Below are 23,388 nucleotides of genomic sequence, written 5' to 3' on the forward strand. Positions count from 1 at the left end.
CAGAGGCAAAGCGGATTCTTTAGATTCTTGGGGTTAAATCTGAGGTATCATGGATGAGTGTTTTCTAAGTATCAGTGAGTCTTCTGGAGACGTCAAGTCAGTATTAAGAGACGCTGAATACTCAGAAACCTGTAAGCATTCATATTTAAATCAATCATCTATATATGTCAATGCTCAGATGAGCCAAGGTCAGAAGAAAGTTTTTTCAACAATTTTCAACATCAAACTCAATTTCAGTGTCTGAAAATGGAAATGCAAATGCCCCAATGAATGAGTTTTTGTATGAAACACCACAGCAGGTTCGAATCAGTAATATAGAGAAGTATCAGCAGGTAACACATAAAGACCCAGTGCTACGTTTATTTCCGAAATTTGTGCATTTAAAAGGATGTATAAATCCAGTAAATAACAAAATATAGAACATTAACGGAATGAGCGAATATCTAGCTATAGAATGCACAAAAATATGGTATTATTGTGTATTGCCTATTTGTAATTAATTAATTAATACAGACTATCATGATAAGGATATTGTCACATTTATTAATGATTGTATTTGCAGTATATAGTTAAAGTGTATATAAATATTATAGTTTATATTAAAAAAGGTTGATTATGCAAATCTGATTGTGTGTGAGGTGACTAAAAAAATGTATGTGAATGGTTTGTATGGTGGCCCAGAGGTGCAATAGCCCAAAAAATTATCCACTATAAGAAAAAAAAGAGAACAGCCCAAAAAATTATCCACTATAAGAAAAAAGAACAGCCCAAAAATTATCCACTATAAAAAAAAGAACAGCCCAAAAATTATCCACTATAAGAAAAAAAAGAACAGCCCAAAAATTATCCACTATAAGAAAAAAAGAGAACAGCCCAAAAAATTATCCACTATAAGAAAAAAGAGAACAGCCCAAAAATTATCCACTATAAGAAAAAAAAGAACAGCCCAAAAATTATCCACTATAAGAAAAAAAAGAGAACAGCCCAAAAAATGATCAACGCTGGGGGCCCGCACAAAATGTCCCAGTCAGCACTGTTGCTGGGGAGATCCACGAGAAGGGCCCAGCACACGTCCAGAGTCGCCGCTGTCGACTGCCATATCCGACCCCCTCCACCGGTCCACCACCATGCAATGGTAGACATCGGCCCACGAAAACCTGCAACCGCGACGTGTGAGGCCCCGTGGCCAAGGGCCCCGCGTATGGCAGGCCAACTCTGTGAATATTCGCTACTCCCAGAACACATCTGGTCTTAAAAACGTCGTAAAAAACGTTGTCCAATCACCAAAACACAATAAAATGCGGTGTAAATTCCCACAAAATGCCGTTTTTTACAGCATAATGTAGTGGTTCAAGAGCATCATAAAAAAACGCAGTCTTCTGGGTTCTTCAGAATGCCATATTTTACACCACTCTGTGTTCACTTTTGACAGTGTAAAAAGTGGTGTTTTTTTTTTCTTATTTGAACAATGAACATAGTATACACCAAACAAGGTAGAAAGTTTTATAATTCACAAAATATTTTACATTACAAATATATAGAAATACATGTAAGTAAAAACATTTAGAAAATAAATAAATAAATAATAAAAAATATATAATAAAAATAAAATTTGCTCAGGTATAAATAGAAATTATACAAATTAAATAAGATTATACACTGACATATTTTTTTGTTTTATTTGCTTTAGAATTTATGCTGTTCCTCAAATTGTCTACAGAATTGGAAAAAAGGGCTTTAAAAACAGTAATGTTTGGACATTGATGTGCAAATTTGGAGCAATGAATGTGAAATTTGGCAAAAATAATCAAAATGTTGATGTTATATTTTTTTCTGGAGTTCATTCATTCATTCATTTTCTGAACCCGCTTTATCCTCACTAGGGTCACGGGGGTCGCTTGGAGCCTATCCCAGCTACATAGGGGCGAAGGCGGGGTATACCCTGGACATTTTGCCAGTTCATCGCAGGGCTGATGGAGTTATTTTATCAATTTGTGATAGGCCAAATAAAAAGTGTTGAAAGTTCAATTTACATGAAGAGTCAATTTTTGTGTTTATAAAATTATTTAACTCAATCCAAATATATGTGTGTAGGTGCAATCCCAAAATAAATGACATATTATTTTCTCTGCGTTGCTGCAAAAAGAACAAAGAGTATCAATTTTTTTTTAAATATTTTGTAAAAAGTGGCGTTTTCTAGTATAGACGATGCCACATGACGTCACAGTCACGTGATCTGTTAATGCGGCCATATTGGAAGGCGACCCCAAGCCAGAAAGAGCAGTGCCAGGCTTGATAAAACAGATAATTGTACTTAATAATTGAAGTCATGGTTAACTTTTGTGCAGTAAAAGGCTCAAACAGCGGGACATGGTGAGAAGTCTTTCTACAGGATCCCCTCTATTTGAACCAGCCAGGGAAAAAAGATAAGGAACTCAAAGTCCAGAGACATAGTACCGAGTATGGTAGTAGACTGTGGTCACCTGTCGGCTGGATATTCTGTATAAGTGGTGAACAACAGTTCTGCAGCAGTGCAGGTTATCCATGGTTTGGTACATACTGCGGTTCTAGGTTGCAGTTCAGGCATGAGGGCCAGCTGGGCCAGATGCAGAGCCCTAGCTGTGCACCGTGCTTGGGGCTCAAATGGGGCTGGGTGTTGGGTACGGCTTCGGTGTCAGGTGTTCTGGCTAACCCTACCCCAACCATGAAAAATTAGAAGTAACTAAAGTCAGTAAAGGGCATTTGGAGGTGAAGGATTTTTACTTTGAATTTGTATCTGGGGTTCTAAAACAAACTAAAAAGTTAATTTAGACGTTCAGAAGCTTTGTAGTTACCGTGGAAACACCGTCATCCTCTACAGCAGGGTGTCAAACTCATTTTAGTTCAGGGGCCACAGCTAATTTGATCTGCAGTGGGCCGAAGCAGAAAATAATTACATAAGAATATATAAATGTCCACTACAAACTTTTCTCTATGTTTAAGAGCGAAAAAAGTTAATTTACTGTACATTATGAAAAGGTTTACATCTACAAACTATCCTTTCAAACAATGTGAGTGACATTAACAAACTGAAAAAATCAGTGTAGTTTAACAATATTCTGCCTCAGTTTTATCATTTATATGTACATTATAACTTACAGATCACAGTGGATCTACAGATACACAAAACATTTAGTAACAGTAGAATTTTGTTAAAATTGTACTTACTTCTCTTGAGACATTTCAGGTTGTTCATATTTGCTCAGGTTATTTTCATTTTTGTGAAATTTTACTTTGTTTTAGTGTAAATATGAAAATTTTACATTTACAAAGAGAAAATTTGGAGTTGTCATTATTTATATGTTATTATGATAGTATTTTACTGGTCCTGCCCACTTGAGATTAAATTGGTCTGAATGTGGAACCTGAACTAAAAGGATTGTTAATATCTTCAGTGTAATTTTTGCATTTCACAAATTCATCCCAGGGGCCGGACTGGACCCTTTGGCAGGCTGGATTTGGCCCCCGGGCTGCATGTTTGACACCTGTGCTCTACAACATTGATTCACTAGTAAAACCCATGCAGCTGGATCCATAACAGTGGATGGTGATGCTTGATTTGTGTTCAGTCATTAATATATTTGGTGGAAAAAGTGACTTTTTCCTCCGTTTTCTCTGTTTCTGATATAATAACTATTAACTTTAATCTGAGCTTTCATGAGCATCTACATGATCCGTGAATTAAATACAGGAAAACATGATTTGCATTGAAAAAATGCAAATACAGAGGATAATATTACAATAATGGTTATAAATAACTTAAGAAATGTTTAATAGAGAATTTAGTTAGTTAAGTTTTATTTTGAGCACATAGAATCATCAGATACAAAGAACCATACTACATGGTCAAACAAATTTTTGTCACATGAAAAAGAGCGGGAAGAAGTATAACTCATAAACTCCCACCCCCTTTTTACAAACTAATAATTGAATTAAATCTGCTTCCTTTGTTTTGTTGACACACTTTTTTTCTATATATTTTTACAGTAACACAAAACATCAACACAAACCTGCAGTGGCCCAGAGGTGCAATAACCCAAAAATTATCCACTATGAAAAAAAGAAAACAGGCCAAAAAATTATCCCTATAAGAAAAAAAAGAGAACAGCCCAACAAATTATCGGCCTGTGCAGAAGGTCCCAGCAGGGTTTAGGTTTGTTAGTATATTTATGCTAAAAAGGGTGTCTAATTGTGTTAACTTACCTTCATGAAAAATTATAACTAAAGTCTACAAGGCATTTGGAGGTGAGGAATTTTACTTTGAGTTTGTATCTGGGGTTCTAAAAACAAACTAAAAAGTTAATTTAGATGTTCAGAGGCTTTGTAGTTACCGTGGAAACACCATCATCCTCTACAACATTGATTCACTAGTAAAACCCATGCAGCTGGATCCATAACAGTGGATGGTGATGCTTGATTTGCGTTCAACTATAATATATTTGGTGGAAAAAGTGACTTTTTCCTCCGTTTTCTCTGTTTCTGATATAATAACTTTAATCTGAGCTTTTATGAGCATCTATATGATCCAAATTAATACGGAAAATACATGATTTACGTTCGAAAAATGCAAAATACAGAGGATAATATTACAATAAATGGTTCTAAAACTTAAGAAATGTTTAATAGAGAAATGTAGTTAGTTATTTTTTTGAGCACATAGAATCATCAGATAACAAAGAACCATCTACATGGTCAAACAAATTTTTCGTCACATGAAAGAGCGGAAGACGATAACTCACAAACTCCCACCCTCTTTTTACAAACTAATAGTAAATCTGCTTCCTTTGCTTTGTACCACTTTTTTTCTATATTTTTATAATACACAAAACATCAGTACAACCTGCGGTGGGTCCAGAGCCACCAAATTATTCCTATAAGAAAAAACGAGAACACCCCAAAAAATGATCGCCCATGCAAAAGGGTCCCGCAGGGTTTAGGTTTGTTAGGTGTATATTATGCTAAAAGGGGTCTAATTGAGTTAACTTACCTTCATGAAAAATTACAAGTAACTAAAGTCAGTACAGGGCATTTGGAGGTGAAGGATTTTTACTTTGAGTTTGTATCTGGGGTTATAAACAAAAAAACTAAAAATTAATTCTGAAAGATTATAGGATATTTTATTATCTTTTAATAGTTGCGATAAATTGATTGATGATGATTATTTTAGAAATAGCAAAACTGGACAAAAGTAGGATAATGGATAAGTTATTTATTTATTTATTTATTGATTGATTTTGTTATAAATAATGAAACGGATGAAATGTTTTGATATATGTAGAAATCCAGCTAAAATAGGGATGGAAAAACAGTATCTGGATGCTTTTCAAGAATAGGTCTGGAGTTAGAGTTGTTGTTACCTAAAAAGACCACTAGGTGTCAGACTAAGACCATGTTATGTCCATGGGGGCTCCAGCTGTTTAGACTTACCTTGATGGAAAGATAAAGGATACCCCAAATCCATATATTAATTTAAAGTTAAGAGTTTAATATTAGAACATTAATGAAATTTGTTCAAATAAATATTTTTCACTAATCTAATTATGTACTTGGTTTTCTTGAATTGATTATGTTTATCTTAACTGAAAAGATGTATTACTCATTAGTATCCTGATTATTGCTTGATGGATGATACATTTAAAAATCCTGAAGGGACAAAATCATTCTAATGAAATGTTTGTTTTGTTTTTTTCTTTTTTAATAATTTATACAAAAATGTGTAATATTAATTTTGTTGTGAGTCTAATAACTACTGTAGAAATCGCCATATTTATGAAGTGATGAGAAACCGTAGTTAGACAAGCTGTACTTGCATTAATCAAACACTAAGTGTCACTCTGAGACCATGTTATGTCCATAGGGGATCTAAGGGTTCAAACTTACCTGGAAACATGGAAGGACACAATAACGCAACTACAGACATTAAAGGTTAAAAATGAGACCCAGTGTATAGAAATGTATTTAAACTATTAAATATCATGTATTTTTATTCTATATCAAATATTTTAAATCTAAAAGATTTTTTTAAAAATAAATAAATAAATACCATTCTAAATGTGATTCTATTTCCAATTTGTATATAATACATAAGTGAAATTAAGTAGTTAAAGCTCTGAAATGGGAGACGTGGTTTCATCCATCTACAAAGCTATTAAATCCATTGAGCATGAGGCTACAATTGTAATCCCTAACGTAGTGTGGTAGTTAATTATTCGTTATTGTTGTTTATTACTAAGGACACATCATCAGACCCTGGAGTGTGTCATTTTAATATCAGCTGTGTTTTTGTTAGTTTGTAGAATATGTTTAATAACACAGTGGTTTGTCTATTATATTAATATTATTTATATGTGGAAAATGAATTTAATCTATAGAATATTTATTTATTTAATTCTGTTTGTATATGTTAAATCATTTGTTAGCTTGAGTAAAGTCATAGTTTATTTATTTCTATTTTTAATTAATTAAATAATAAACATTATTGGAACCTCAAGTCTGGGTCTGTATTAATATAACTACATAAATATATATTTTTATATTATTATAGTCAGTCATCTTGTTTAAGATTTGCTAACATTTTAAGAGTATTTCTATTTTATATTATTCAAGATGAGTTAATTTGAGTAATTAAGTAATTATTTTTTGGTGACGAAAGGTTAATTTATTCATTAATGACCAATTATTTATTTTTCTTATCAATGAAAGAGGGCCACTTTCAGTTAATATTTTTCACACAAAATTTGCTTGCAAAGATTTGTTATTTTTAATATATAATCCTCCGGTATCCCGTCCAGCAAGGCCTTTACTAAGCACCAAGTGTGCCTTTTTGGCACGCTTGTGGAATAATGTCAAAAAAAACTTTACACAGTTTGTTTTTAATTCTTTTACACTATTTTTTATTTCATCAACTTGAGCTGTAAATAAAAATACCAAATACTCAATAACTGTCACATTTTTTAACCCTTTAAATGCTGTGTGTGTAATGTAAACAAACCATTTTTTTGGATGCAAAAAAACCAAAAAAAATTTTTTTTTTTCAATATACTACATAAAAAGTGGATCCAATATTAGTTGATTTTTGCAGCCTGGCATATGTCAATGATTAACAGCAACATTGGTTAATTTGCATTATTATTTTTGGCACTACGTCAAATGTTCAAAATACTAGCATTTGTCACCAAGTGTGCCAAAAATGCACACCTATAAACCAAACTATTAAATATTATATATTGATTTATTTTTCGCTCTAATTTGATTTTATTTTTGTTAAATCAAGGTCAGCCCTAATCATACATATCACATGGAAGAAACAGTGCGTTTTAGGCACACTTGGAGACGGATGCTAATCTTGTAATTTTCTTTTGTTTACAATGTGCAAATTTTAGTGTGTGGCCAGAATTTTAAGATCATGCAAAAATGAACAACTTGAATCTAACCTTATTTAAATTGTGAAAATAACTGAAGTTTTTTAAACAAAGTGCAAGTGTGCCTAAAGGTGCACCTGGATACCCAGGGGGTTAAGTTAAATATGTGTTTGTTACAAAGTTTTGAAAATAAAATAGACACTTTGAACACAGGAAAAAATGTCCTAATTTTTTTAAATCAACAATGCTGAAGTTGGGGTACTTGGCTGAAAAATATATTTCAGGGGGTACTTTTAAAACCACTGTTCCAGAGTGTGTCTAATGGACATTGGCTCTGAGCTGCTTTTTACAATTGTATTTTTCTTATTTCAACAGTTTACATCATATCTCAGAGTTGTGTACATTATTTAACACTGAGGTTAAGGTTAAATCACTGCCAAATAGAAGAAATGCTGTAACTCATTAACGCTTTATCAGACTTAATAGATTTGATGAGGGCGTAGAGGCGCACAGGAACATTCGGTTTCACTCAGTAGCTTTTACTAAAACTGGCAGTGTTTCAGGGGAAGTTTGTTAGATGCCTTTTCAGAGGCAGCTGCTGCAGGTTCTATCTGCTCTTATCCACAATGATGAATCAGTTTTATATTCCCCTGTGTCAAAGCGTTGCTTCATCAGGCTCGGACCCCACTAATGACTGCATACGTGGCTGTATTTATTATTAATGTCGTTGGGCATCCAGTAGCTTATGGGATCCCTTCGCTCCATTTGGTCTTTAAATTTGGCTCTGCATCTCCGTTCACTGCTGCTTGATGTGTTGGCTTTTTAACTCACTGCTTTCAAGTATAAATATTTTATATGAAGTTTAGGTAGATTGTGCTTCTGGCTGATCCCTTACATCATTTTAAGGTGCAGTAGAGGCATTGAGATTAAATGAAATTGCATGGGATTTCCATCATGTATGGTCAGTTAAGTGGAACGATGAGAGATGTCTGTCATTTTGTCGGTATTTATAGACTACTTTGAGCGTCCTGAAAAGATGGTGGAACACAGAGAGCAATTATTGAAGCTTCAAGCAAATTTCCTGAAATGGAGCTCTCAAATTTTGTCAGTGTGACTCATCTCTGCTGGCGAATCACACTGATGAATAGAAAGAACCTCAACAACAGCACAGAACAGGAAAGCTTCACTTACTCCTCTGATTATCAGAGCGCTGTTGATCAAATTTATGACTGTAATTTTGTCTGGACATGCTTGTGTTTTCCATTTACATATGGTTTATAGAGCTGTGATTTCATTTGCATAATAGGAGCTCAAAGTGATATGCTGATGAAAGCAGAAGGGAGGGCTCTCAGTAAACTTTTTATGGGCTGGTGTTAAAAGAGGAGGAAAGCAAATACCACACTACACCTGTGTATAATCGTGTGTGTCTTCCTTCCAACACAGACATACAACACAACAGAATGTGATGGTACAATATAAAAGGGGGAGCCTTGCATCTTTAGTCGCTTTCAGGCCCTGTGAACAAACAGAGGATGTCAATATCCTTCAAATGCCAAGAAAACAACTAAGAGTCAATAGGACTGTCCATGTATACTGAAATACAAAACACACCAAGGACTGACGCTCATGTCTAGGAAAGTAAAAAAAAAAAAAAGAAAGAAAGACTGGCAACACAAAAATATTCCTTCTACAATGCTTTATCAGGTTTATACCCTGTGCATGCCTCCCCACAACTGATTGTGTCACCATTCCTTCAAACATTTCATAAAGAGGCAGCTTATAACTCAGTGTAAAGTAAAGTGTAAAGACATGTCCTTTTACTGTTTGTCCATATGTGTAGGTACAGATAAACACTGATATTTTTTTTGCATCTGCAGACATTAAAAGTTTGGATAATCATGCAATAGGGTTTTATCTTTTTAAAAATGACCTGAAATGCTCCAATGGATGGATGCAACGTGTTACAGATGTTTGTACGTACTAAAGTACATAATACAACACATGACTATTATTCATCATTCCTCCAAAAATTATTTATACAGGGTGGGGAAGCAAAATTTACAATGAACATTTAGTTGTTTTTTCTCAGCAGGCACTACATCAATTGTTTTGAAACCAAACATATATTGATGTCATAATCATACCTAACACTATTATCCATACCTTTTCAGAAACTTTTGCCCATATGAGTAATCAGGAAAGCAAATGTCAAAGAGTGTGTGATTTGCTGAATGCACTCGTCACTCCAAAGGAGATTTCAAAAATAGTTGGAGTGTCCATAAAGACTGTTTATAATGGAAAGAAGAGAATGACTATGAGCAAAACTATTACGAGAAAGTCTGGAAGATACTATTAAAGAAGAATGGGAGAAGTTGTCACCCCAATATTTGAGGAACACTTGCGCAAGTTTCAGGAAGCGTGTGAAGGCAGTTATTGAGAAAGAAGGAGGACACATAGAATAAAACATTTTCTATTATGTCAGTTTTCTTGTGGCAAATAAATTCTCATGACTTTCAATAAACTAACTGGTCATACACTGTCTTTCAATCCCTGCCTCAAAATATTGTAAATTTTGCTTCCCCACCCTGTATATAGTAGGTATTATTATAAAACGTAAAATAAACTATTAGAGATCAATATAGTACATTTCAGTCAAAGTATGAACGCTGTGCAGCTTTAGGAGATGCCTTTCTGCTGCATGAATCACATATGAAATAGTTTTTCAGAAACTAATGCAATGAAAGGAAAAGGCTTTTGCATCTTCTGCAGAACAGCACAGCAAGATGAAACACTTCATATGATTTCACTCATTTTTTGTTATTAGGTAATCAGACCCTCACTGTAAAAAAAAAATCTATAATTTAACAGAGTTTTCACTGTTTATTTTACAGATTTTCCTGTATCTTGAAAATACAGGAAAATAACAATGAAATGACAAAAATAGACTGTGATTTTACATGTCAAATGTAAAATAACACACACAAAAAAAACTGTAACTGTGAATAACAAAAAAATTCAATTTTTTAAGAGAATTTTTTTTCTTTTTTCACAGAAAAATACAGTTAAAATACATTTGCAAATGTATCATAATGTCACAAATTTTCTTTTCTATTTATGAGATTAAACTGTTAATTTAAAGTTTAATACTGTAAAAAAAAAAATAAATGAATAAATAAAACAAGACAAAATTACTGACAATTAACCGTAAAAGAAGTATTTGATCTGTGAGTTTACAAGACCTGTTTGTTAATTGACAAATATCTTGTGTAATTACGGAAGATTTCACGACAAAAAATGTTAAATAAATGTATTTTTGTGAATGTATAACATGTATAAGCACTGATAAACTGTCCAAATACAGTTTTTATCAGTGGCTTGTACCACTAGTCTCATTGAAAATATGTATCTATATATATATATATATATATATATATATTATATATATATATATATATATAATTTATAGGTAATTTGATTGTTTTAATACATGAAAATATTCTTTATTAAACATAAAAGGAAAAAAAAAAAATATGCAAATCTCATGTAAAGTTAGAGCTTTAACTACTTAATTTCACTTTATTTATTATTATGGAAATTGGAAATAGAATCACATTTAGAGGGTTTTTTTTTGTTTTTTGTTTGTTTTTTTAAATATCTTTTAGATTTAAAATATTAGATATAGAATAAAAATACATGATACTTTAATGTTTAAATACATTTTCTAATACACTGGGTCTCATTTTTAACCTTAATGTCTGGAGTTGCCTTATTGTGTCTTCCATGTTTCCAGGTAAGTTTGAACCCTTAGATCCCCTATGGACATAACATGGTCTCAGAGTGACACTTAGTGTTTGATTAATGCAAGTACAGCTTTTCTAACCACGGTTTCTCATCAGCTTCATAATACGGCGATTTCTACAGTAGTCATTAGACTCACAACGAAATTAAGATTATCTATGTTTGTATTAATTTGAACAAAAAGAAAAAAAATCAAAAACATTTCATTAGAATAATTTGTCCCTTCAGGATTTTTAAATGTATCATCCCATCAAGCAATAATCAGGATAATAACAATAAGTAATACACCTTTTCAGTTAAGATATTAACATAATCAATTCAAGAAAACCAAGTACATAATTAGATTAGTGAAAAACATTTATTTGAACAAGTTTCATTAATGTTCTAATATTAAACTCTTAACTTTAAATTAATATATGGATATGTGGTATCCTTTATCTTTCTTTCAAGGTAAGTCTAAACAGTTGGCTCCCCCATGGACATAACATGGTCTTAGTCTGACACCTAGTGGTCTTTTTATGTAACAACAACTCTCACTACAGACCTATTCTTAAAAGCATACAGATACTGTTTCCATCCCTATTTTAGCTGGATTTCTACAGGGTTGGGAAGCAAAATTTACAATGAACATTTAGTTGTTTTTTCTCAGCAGGCACTACGTCAGTTGTTTTGAAACCAAACATATATTGATGTCATAATCATACCTAACACTATTATCCATACCTTTTCAGAAAACTTTTCCCCATATGAGTAATCAGGAAAGCAAACGTCAAAGAGTGTGTGATTTGCTGAATGCACTCGTCACACCAAAGGAGATTTCAAAAATAGTTGGAGTGTCCATAAAGACTGTTTATAATGGAAAGAAGAGAATGACTATGAGCAAAACTATTACGAGAAAGTCTGGAAGATACTATTAAAGAAGAATGGGAGAAGTTGTCACCCCAATATTTGAGGAACACTTGCGCAAGTTTCAGGAAGTGTGTGAAGGCAGTTATTGAGAAAGAGGGAGGACACATAGAATAAAAACATTTTCTATTATGTACATTTTCTTGTGGCAAATAAATTCTCATGACTTTCAATAAACTAATTGGTCATACACTGTCTTTCAATCCCTGCCTCAAAATATTGTAAATTTTGCTTCCCCACCATGTACAGTATATCAAAACATTTCATCCGTTTCAGTATTTATAACAAAATAAATAAATAAATTACTTATCCACTATTATCCTACTTTTGTCCAGTTTTGCTATTTCTAAAATAATCATACATCAATTTATCGCAACTATTTGACAAGATAATAAACTATCCTATAATCTTTCAGAATTAACTTTTTAGTTTATTTTTAGAACCCCAGATACAAACTCAAAGTAAAAATCCATCACCTCCAATGCCCTTTACTGACTTTAGTTACTTCTAATTTTTCGTGAAGGTAAGTTAACACAATTAGACACCCTTTTAGCATAAATATACACCTAACAAACCTAAACCCTGCTGGGACCCTTTTGCGTGGGCCAATAATTTTTTGGCCTGTTCTCTTTTTTTCACAGTGGATAATTTTTTGGGCTATTGCACCTCTGGACCACCGCAGGTTTGTGTTGATGCTTTGTGTTATTGTAAAAAATATATAGAAAAAAAGTGTGTCAACAAAGCAAAGGAAGCAGATTTAATTCAATTATCAGTTTGTAAAAAGGGGGTGGGAGTTTATGAGTTATACTTCTTCCCGCTCTTTTTCATGTGATGAAAAATTTTGTTTGACCATGTAGTATGGTTCTTTGTTATCTGATGATTCTGTGTGCTCAAAATAAAACTAACTAAAGAAACTTCTCTATTAAACATTTGTTAAGTTATTTATAACCATTTATTGTAATATTATCCTCTGTATTTTGCATTTTTTCAATGCAAATCATGTATTTTCCTGTATTTAATTCACAGATCATCTAGATGCTCATGAAAGCTCAGATTAAGTTACTAGTTATTATATCAGAAACAGAGAAAATGGAGGAAAAAGTCACTTTTTCCACCAAATATATTAATGATTGAACACAAATCAACACCTAACCCAATACACCTAACAAACCTAAACCCTGCTGGGACCCTTTTGCACGAACTGATCATTTTTTGGGGTGTTCCCTGTTTTTTCTTATAGTGGATAATTTTTTTGGCCTGTTCCTCTTTTTTCACTAGTGGATAATTTTTTGGGCTAGTCGATAATTTTTTGGGCTATTGCACCTCTGGGCCACCGCAGGTTTGTATTGATGTTTTGTGTTATTGTAAAAATATATAGAAAAAAAGGGTGTCAACAAAGCAAAGGAAGCAGATTTAATTCAATTATTAGTTTGTAAAAAGGGGGTGGGAGTTTATGAGTTATACTTCTTCCCGCTCTTTTTCATGTGACGAAAAACTTTGTTTGACCATGTAGTATGGTTCTTTGTTATCTGATGATTCTATGTGCTCAACATTGAAATGCAAATCCAGTTTTTGGTTCCATGAAAGCAGAAAAATACAATCAGAGCCAATGAATGGCGTTTTTAATGCCAATGATGCATTACTTTCTGTACTTAGAACAGCTTCCTAATGAAAACAAAACATGAATTAACAATGACCACAAAACACCAGTAAAGAATGGTCCACAACAGTCTGAATGTGTACATGTATGTAAATGTATAGACACATCACTTATTCAAAGTAGCATCTGTCCTTAAAACAGCTTCCTAATGAGAGACAGAAAAAAAAATCTAAGGTATGTGTAAAAACTATGAAGGCTGAGGTTGAAGGGCTGATTTGTGTTGGAATAATTAAAACTTCTGCATTGGCATACGGTCAGATATAATAACTGGTCAGGGATTCCGTTTATAATGCTTTATTTCTCTTCAAGCAGATATTTACAGGTGGAACAGTTCAGGTGATGACATGGGTAGGATGATTTGGATGAGATGATTTTAAATCTTCACAAAGGGAAACAATAACTGTATAACTAAAAACAATTCGAAACATGTTCAAGGATATTCAACTAACAATAACACAAAATAACTCACTCAGGTATGCATCCATCCAGTCTGTGCATTTAAGTGATTGTTCTTCAGGCCACATGGCTCACATGCTCTACGTCAAACAAAGGGAAAAAGAGGATGGGCTGGGCCTGATCCTTCCTCTTAAAGGGTTGGGTGTGGCCTGATAGGTGAGGTGAGGTCCTGCCCCTCCCCAACCAGGAAGTGGAGTTTTTAACAGTATGAATGTCTGTGTAAATATATGTATGAATGTATGGACACACCACTTATTAGAACAAAGTACTGTCTGTCCTTAAACCAGCTTCCTACTGAAAACAAACATCAATAAACTAGAAAAGCACTCGGAGAGCGCAGACCTCCGCCAAGGCAGATCAGTGGGCCCCCAATGGCCCCCCCCCCACCCCCGATCACCACCAAAATGTAATCATTTGTTCCTTGTGCCAGTATCAACATTTCCTGAAATTTTCATCCAAATCCGTCCATAACTTTTTGAGTTATCTTGCAAACAGACAGACAAAGACAACTAACGCCGGCAAAAACAGAACCTCCTTGGCGGAGGTAACAATGCATCACAATGGGGTATGTGCGGACAAAAACAAATGGCAATAATCACAACAAAGTAGCCTTTCCCTTTACAATATCAACAATTGTTATAAAGAGCGTGGAGCAAAAAACAACAGTCAGAGTAACACAAACACTTCTGACATCCAATTTGTAAGCACACGTAATAAACAAATATTACCAAAAACATACATGAAAGTAATGTGGCAATATGTGAGTTGCAACATTTCAGTCCAGTACTAGTGCAATAAACAGTCCATATTCCAACGGACTAACATGGTAGACTGGGGTCCAGAAGTGTTAAAGCTAAGCAATGCTCCACGCAAGGCTCCCCATTTTTAAACTAAATATGATGTAGCAAATATAAAGGCAGTGCAAGTGAGTTCTGTCAGTGCACAAAGCATCATCAATGCAACCAAACAGCAACAATGTTCTGTATCCCAAGGAGCAAACACGGTGAACTGTTGTCTCACCCACGTCATATCTGGCAACAGCTCACTGATACAGTTTTTTTTTTAAGAACTTGGGCTTTCTTAGAGAGTGTCACTGTCGAGCTCCATCACAACTTTCTGGAGCACTTCAAAGGTATACTTCAGTTCAGTGGGGCAGCTGAGGTTCAAAGCATACATTAAGCCCAACAACACTGCAACACCAAAAGTAACATTGTCCAGATCCTGCAGTACCATCTGGCCTTCAAGGACAACCCCGATGTCCTCTGGTTTACTGGTGGCCTCTCCTGGTCTGACAATGTACTATTCCTACCATGGTGTCCTCAATGGATCCTTGGAAGGCTTCATCATCAGCCTGCAGAGTGAACAGTCACAAAAGGCACAAGATTAAATCAAATAAAACACATAAATATATGACTAGAAGTATTATGCTGTAGTGGCCAGTTTAATAAGAATACTTGGTCAATTTTAGTCAGAAAACTTGTTTTGGGATTGGCCTGCATTAATCTTTTATTACTGCATTATGCTGTTTAAAACAAATTCAACACAACAGTTTAAAATATGATGAATGCATAAAGTGCAATCAGTTTGTGGTGGCCCTGACTCAGTTGGGAAATTAAAAAGCCTGTTTGAACAGGAGTGTTTTGAGGTGTTTTTTTTAAAACTCTCTACAGAGTCCATGGACCGTAGGTGTAGAGGCAGGTCATTCCACAGACGTGGTGCTACAGCTTAAAGGACCTGTCACCGTGTCTGCTAAAACAGGTGTGTGGAACCGTCAGCAGGTGCTGTTCTGAAGACCTCAGGCTACGAGCCCAGCTGTAGGGCTGAATCAGGGAAGCAATGTATGCAGGGGCCTGGCCACGTAGAGCCCGGAAACTTAGCACCAGAATTTTGAAATGAAAACGATATAAATAGGGAGCCAGTGGAGTGAATCTAGTGATGTATCAGAAACTTCCTCTTCCACGCACTCCTCGTCCTGGCAATCAGAAAAAGAATCATGCAATGGTGGTGATGCTAATTTAGTTGTTTCCACAATACTTGATATAAAATCACTTAGGGTGTGAGGTGTATGTCTGCGCCTCTTATGAGACTTAAACGTTCCATAAACATTGGTTTGAAAACTACCGCCCATAAACATGCAAGAAATATTTCCATTTCTCCTCAGATGTGTGTTGATACGAACAAAGTACTCCCTTTCGTTAGCTAAATTCTTGCATGCATATAAGTGACAGCTGAAAGAAGTCAGTTCTTTTTGAAAGTGAATAACCTGTGTGGAATGCACTCTACTTTGATGTACAATTAAAGTATTCCATGTCTTAAATGTGCATGGACATTTGGAATATGTACATGGGTGGTGTGTCCAAAATGTGGATGTTTGAGTTTGTAATGGTTAAGTAGTTCTAACGTACTTGAAACGACTACTGAACACTCCTTACACCACCACATCCACTGGGGGGGGGGAGTTACAGGCAAGCCAACCTAAAACACACCCAACAGAGCTTCCTCACTGAACAGATCCACACTTCTTCAAAGTTATTTTGTTGTGTTACTCAAATGCATACTCACTTATCAAGCAAAAACGACTGCAGTCAAATACAACAGTATTGCAAAAAAAAAAAAAAAAATCCTACCTTCATGAAGGTTATCATATACAGTGTTACAGTGCTAAAACAGTGAGATGTTGATTCAGCTGGTCATTTTGGAGGCTGTAGAGTGTGGTGCAGTTGAATTGTTTTGTGAGAGGAATTTCTTCTTTTTCCCATTTAGGACAGCCACTCTTAATATCGACATACCTCTTTGAAACTGTTAAGAAGATCACACAATAGCCTTTATGAAGGTAGGATTGATTGCAGGCTTGTTGTATTAGGCTATATTTGCTAAGCTAAAAATGTGGATCCAGTAAATTGGATAATGTGTATATTCTGGACATTTTAGCACACTATACAAAATCTTTAGGTGAATATTTCAGAAACTGATAGCAACATTGTCATATACATAAATTTTGAAAGTCTGTGTAATCAAATCAAACAAATAATTTGAATACTCACCATTTACTGCAGAGCCTTTGGAACAGTGCACCAAGCAAAGTTGTCACAGGTCTCTGAATAAGAGGAACACCAAATACCTATTCAGAAAAAAATATTATACATTACAGACAGTGAATGAATACTATGACCTTCATTATGGTAGGAATCATTATAGGACTGTTGTATTAGACTGTGTTAGTTTTAGCTACGAATGTTGAATTGTATTGCAATTGTAGCAAACACAAAATGTTTTTGTTTTTTTTTTTTTTTTTTTCAAAAATTAAAAGCAACATAGTTAAATCAAGTAAAACACATCACGTAAATCATCAAAATCATTTTAATAATACTCACCAATTACGAAAGCGCCCATGAAACTGCTCAAAGCAAGTGGGTCAGTCACCTGGTTTTCAACTATCAGATACCTATTAAAAAAAAATAAATGAAGAACAGAAAAATATATTTTTTAAAATTACTTAATCATATCCCATTCCTTCAGATATTCAATTTAGCCTGAGAAATGAAAATGAGAATTACATTTTGTTTTTCTGTATAAACTGAACTGTGAAAAATAACATTTGTTTGTCCATTGTCTGCTTGAAATTAAAAATTGAATAAGTAAGAACACAAAAACAACAGGTCTGTGAGTGTGTCTACTTAACCCATAAAAACCCAGTGTGACTTTGGTGGCAGTTGCTAAATGAATTTTTCTTTCTATTTCACTTTTCTTAAGCGATTTATCACGACTTATTTTCACATTATTCTCTGTATTTTGCACATTTTCTGTGAAAATCCAGTACTTTCTTATATTTAATTCACCGATCATGTAGATGTTCATAAAAGCCCAGATTAAAGCTGAGGGTTATTTTATCAGAAACAGACAAAACTGAAGAAAAACTTACTTTTTTAGCAATGATATCAATAACTGAACATAGACCCAGTGTCTCCATCCACTGTCATTGATCCATCTCCATGGGTTTTACTGGTGAACCAATATTGAAGAAGATGACAGTGTTTCCACAGTAACTATGGATACTCTGAACATCTAAATGGGTCATATCTGATGACCATGAAAAGATGACAAATTATTTTACACCAATTATTTACATGTATTGATAGGATTACTGGATCAGAAGTTATTAAAAATGTTATACTGGTAGATGATTTTGGTTGCCAGTACATGTTTGGGTCTTCAAGGGTTAATGGACACAGCAGACAGACAGGTGTAAACTTCAGCTGAATTCACACTGTATCCAGCAGTGAGGCAGCTTCACACAGGTTTGCTTTAGTACTTTTACTGTAACCCCTGTGACAAAGTCAGAAAACATCGTTTTGTTCTTCTAATTAACTGCATTACTGATGTTACTGGCGCTCTCTCTCCTCATTCAACCTACAGCTTGCTCGCCCCCCTCTCTCACTTTCTCTGAGCTGGGGACACTTTTGCCAGCTTTGTTTTTATCAGATTTTATAAAAGACGAACGACACATTCTACACAGCCTGCTCCCAAATTGAAGACTAACCCTTTCATGCATAGTGGTCACTACAGTGGACAGTTCTTCTCCAGCTGTTCTCTTGTATATTCATGGGTTTTGTTGTTTTAGTTCCATATCAGTCAACACAGTGGACACTTAAGAATCATTCCATACACTGACATTCATACCATTACTGTACCTTTCCTGTTCTTGATAAACCTGATCTGCAGTGACATATTTGAGTGTAAATTATTTGCTACTTGTTATTAGACTGTAATTACCAGTTGTTGTTTTTTTAACAAGTTGTTCTTTGTTGCATATTATCTGAGTGAGTACTTAGTATTAGTGTGTTAAAATGTGAGAACACATAAGATTAGCAGCATTAAAAATGTTTTATTTCATAGTTTTCACACAGTGTGTCAGTAAATGCATGTTTCTTTGCTTAAAAAATGTAATTTTTAATCTGTTCTGTTGTTTGTACATATAACCTGTGCTGCTACTCATTCTGTTTGTGTGCTGCCTCTTGGCCAGGTCGTTATTGTAAATGAGCATCAGTTAACCACTAACTTACCTGGTTAAATAAAGGTTAAATTTAAAAAAAATAAAAATAAAAAATAAAATGCATGGTGTCCAGCTGAGTGCACATTTTTGTAACTCCATGAAAAGTAGGTAAAAAAAAAAATTCAATGACATTGTTTTTTTTTTTTTTTCATGCATAAGGAAGAATAAAAATACTCTGGGGGGGGGGGGGGGGGGGATCTTGATTTAAATTCTCATAATTCATGCATGAAAGGGTTAAAAATCCAGAGGGCCCAGTGTCCCTCCTCCATGCTAACAGTCAGCTGGTCTGTCCTCTCACTGTCAGTAAACGGTCTATGTCAGGGGTCAGCAACCCTGGTCCTACAGAGCCCCTATCCTGCATGTTTTAGATGGTTCCCTCTTCCAGCACACCTGACAGTCGTTATCAGGCTTCTGCAGAGCTTGATGATAGGCTTATCATTTGAATCAGCTGTGTTGGAAGAGGGACACATCTAAAACATGCAGGATAGTGGCTCTCTAGGACCAGGGTTGCTGACCCATGGTCTATGTCATGTCACAGTGACCTAACCTTCGGAAAAACGGAGAATTGACCCGCCAGCTTAACAGTAAACGGCTAAAATTTGCTTAGAGGTCTTATTTATGTCTTTGTGCATAAGAAATCAATAGAAGTGAAACCCCAAAGGAACTTTGTGTTGGTAAATGCAAGTTCTGCAAATGTACAGGATTTCAGTTCTGTTCAACATGTGGATGGTCATATGAACTATGTTTTCAGCTCAAAAATGTCCAATTTCATCACAATTAATGCTATATTTTCATGTCACAAATGGCCAAGTTATATTTGAACTGAATTTACCTGAAAAACAAATATTCTATTCTTTTAGACACATTGAGTGTTTTTGTGTCAACTGTTATTGTTTTAGATCCACAATACTAACATGTATGAATAAGAGGAGAATTAGCAATAGTAAGTCCGTAAGTTTATTACTAATGAAGTACTGGTACTGACCAGATCATCATGGGTAATGTCACGTCCGTCCACCAGCAAAAGTTTTCACATACACCTGCTATTAAAATCCAATATTTATGAAAATATAGGTTCCACTGTCAAATAATATCAGTAGTCTGTGCACAAATGGATTAGCATTATTTCAACACAGTTCTATGCATTTCTTACAACTTTCTTTTGACAAAAATGGCCACTCATTTGACCCCCTAAGGAAATTTTAGCCGTAATGTAAATGTAAAGAATGATGTTTACCCAGAACCATCATGTTAGCTCTCCTCTGCACCGCTTCCAACTGCCTCTGCCCCACTAAACTAAGCTCAGTTGTCAACAGCCCTCTTGAAAGCACACACTTTAGACTGAAGTCGACACAAAACATACGCTGTGTGTACATTTCAAGAAATATGACCGAATATAAAACACTACTCGCCAACAGTCGTGTAGCTAACGTAAGTGGTAACTTAAGCTAACCTTAGCATTGACACTGGCAGATTCATGTTGCTCGGTGCTAATAGCATAGAACAGCTTGGCTCTGTGAAAACAGTGCATAAAGTCATTCTGAATAACGTTGCATAAGATTAAATTCATCCTTACCTTGTACAGAGTGGTCCAAAGCAGCATTATTCTGAGTCCCAGCGAAAAACTGTCCGAGTGCAGCTGAGCTTTTCCTCCTAAAGCAGGAGTGTTTCAGAAGTCAGCCTGACCCACACATGTTAGGAGGAAGAACACAATTAAACTGTTGTATATGTTATGAATTAAACTGTGCTGTATATGCCAAGTACATATTTGAAAGTGAAGCGCCCTCCCTTTGCCCTTTTTTCAGTGTGTTTCCATTTGTTTCTGTTTGCTTCCTTCTGGAGGTTCAACTGACGGGAAAACCCGTCCGTTAACAGAAGACCAAATCACTCTATTCTTAAACTAATTCACTGGAACTGAATACTAAGTCCTGTTCCTAAAAGAAGTTCAAAAACTCACAGCTGGAGTGAAAAAAGCAGAGTTGGGTCAGGCCGTCTTCAGCAGCTTTTCCATGGGTACACACAGTAAACACACGGGCTGTTCTCCACAAGAGCCCACAAGCTTCTACACCCTTTTCCGTCCTTCCACAAGGTTCGGCCTGTTTTGCCACTAGCAGAAATTATCTACTGATTTCTGTCCCCTTCAGAAGCTCTTGTTTTCTTATTAAATGCTCTTTGGTCAGGCACATCTGTGTTGTTGACCTACTTCCACACACACTGGCTCATTCGGGCTCTTCTTCTCCCTTCTTCTGTTTCTTCTCAGTTCGGTAGAGCAGCTGTGCGGACACCTGCACAGACTGTCTGTGCCAACGGTCACATAAGCAGGTCCCGCTCCATGAAGAAAACAAACAGAGGATCCCTCTACAAAACATGGACAAATGACTGAATATGGGAATCCCTGTGGCGGTGCATCCAGGAAGGCTAAAACTAGAGCTGCACAATTAATCCAACGTAAACTTACAAGAAATACTGCTTTGATATTACCCTAAAAATGATTGACAACTTGGCATTTATGTCAGTCACAATATGTCAAATAACTAAATGTCAAGTTCTACAAGCTGTAGATGTGTCCTGATATTTTTATGTCTATTTAAAAAAAAAAAAGGAAAAAGATAGAAAAGAATTATTCAATATAATTATAAATTAATATAATATAATTTTAAATTTCATATAATGTAATTATAAATTTAATATAATATAATTTAAATTTCATATAATGTAATTATAAATTTAATATAATATAATTATAAATTTAATGCATATAATTATAAATTTTATATTATTATAAATTTAATATAATTACAAATTTAATATAATTATAAATTTAATATAATATATTTATTAGGTTTAAACATACAAAACATACCTCCCATGCATTCATCCATTCACCCCTATTAATGCGTCTGTACAGCATAAAAAAAAGAAAAAAAAGCATTCTCTATTTCTATTCTAGAATGTGGATGACGTAATTTTGGACGCACACCCAAAAGGACAACACGCCAGCGCAGCGACCCTCACCCATGCTCACCCACCCACGCACACAGACACGCACGCACGCACAACCCCTACTTGGACTCGACACGCCCCACGTCATTCCGCTCGCACCCTCCCTCAGCATCTGCGTCTACACCTACGTCTGACCATAGGGGTTCCCACCTGGACTCGTACCCACAACATCTGCTTCGCGAGACATGAGCTTAGACCACTGAACCAACGTGCTGTCCCAACTGTAGTCAGCTCGACACTGTATTTAACCCTTATGAAAATTACGTCACGCCTCACCCCTCCCACCCCCAAAATTCCACCTGAACGTTCTAAAAAAAAAAAAAAAAAAAAAAAAAAAAAAAAACACTACTGACAGCCTGCCTTGGAAATGAGTAAACACCTCAAATCAAGTCAAATAAAGATAATAATAATTAAAAATAAGTAAAAGAAATAAAATAAATAAAGATTGAAGTAGCCAATCGCGGAAGAGCCTTTCTAGCCAATCAGAGGCAAGGGTACGTGCAAATTCATGTCTTTGCAAACGGGAGGAAATACCGGATTTAGACCAAAGCAACTTTATCATTTTCATCAACACTTACTTTTATGTTGGTCCTCCATAACTTTTCCCCTCACAAATCTTATACAGGGTGTCCCATAAGTCTCCATACATAGGAAAAATAAACGTTTCTTGACATAAACCATTTTGATTTCTACAATATGCTCTATATGACTGCCATTTTGTCAGGAACACATTTCAATGCGTGTCCTCCACTGCTGAAGAACTAGAAAGAAGAAATAGAAAGAAATACATGTTAGAACCATGGAATGGATTATGTCTCCTATGTATGGAGACTTATGGGACACCCTGTATGTGGAATAACCGCAATATATGTTTCAAACGTAAGTCGTTGTTTTAAAGAATTGGGTTGATTACGGAACACTGCTTGTCTGTCAGTTGTTTAACAGGGAAGGTCACTTATTTACTTACAGTGAATTTTGGTTGGAATATAAAACTCCGGTACTCCCTAGAGAATATGCAGTTGTGTTTGATGCTATCTTCTATTAGTCCTTCAACAACCAATAGCCCTCAAACTGCACAATCACAATTATACACTGGAAATTTACATCCATTC

The 23,388-nt window shown here is 34.9% G+C and overlaps 1 long non-coding RNA gene across 2 annotated transcripts; it reads right to left on the reverse strand.

Moving 5' to 3' along the window:
- Positions 1-14,881: 14,881 nt before the first annotated feature.
- LOC115415455 (uncharacterized) lies at positions 14,882-21,006 on the reverse strand. 2 transcript variants are annotated; one of them, XR_003934818.1, is made up of 5 exons: positions 20,850-21,006; positions 17,595-17,665; positions 17,265-17,341; positions 16,626-16,695; positions 14,882-15,571 (listed from the first exon to the last, which is right to left on the reverse strand). It is a non-coding gene; the product is annotated as an uncharacterized LOC115415455 (long non-coding RNA). The 2 variants fall into 2 exon arrangements; XR_003934819.1 differs by lacking the exons at positions 14,882-15,571; positions 16,626-16,695 and adding an exon at positions 16,896-17,019.
- Between the last annotated feature and the right edge of the window lie 2,382 nt (positions 21,007-23,388).

Source organism: Sphaeramia orbicularis, chromosome 24 (assembly GCF_902148855.1).
Source record: "Sphaeramia orbicularis chromosome 24, fSphaOr1.1, whole genome shotgun sequence".
Lineage (NCBI taxonomy): Eukaryota > Metazoa > Chordata > Actinopteri > Kurtiformes > Apogonidae > Sphaeramia > Sphaeramia orbicularis.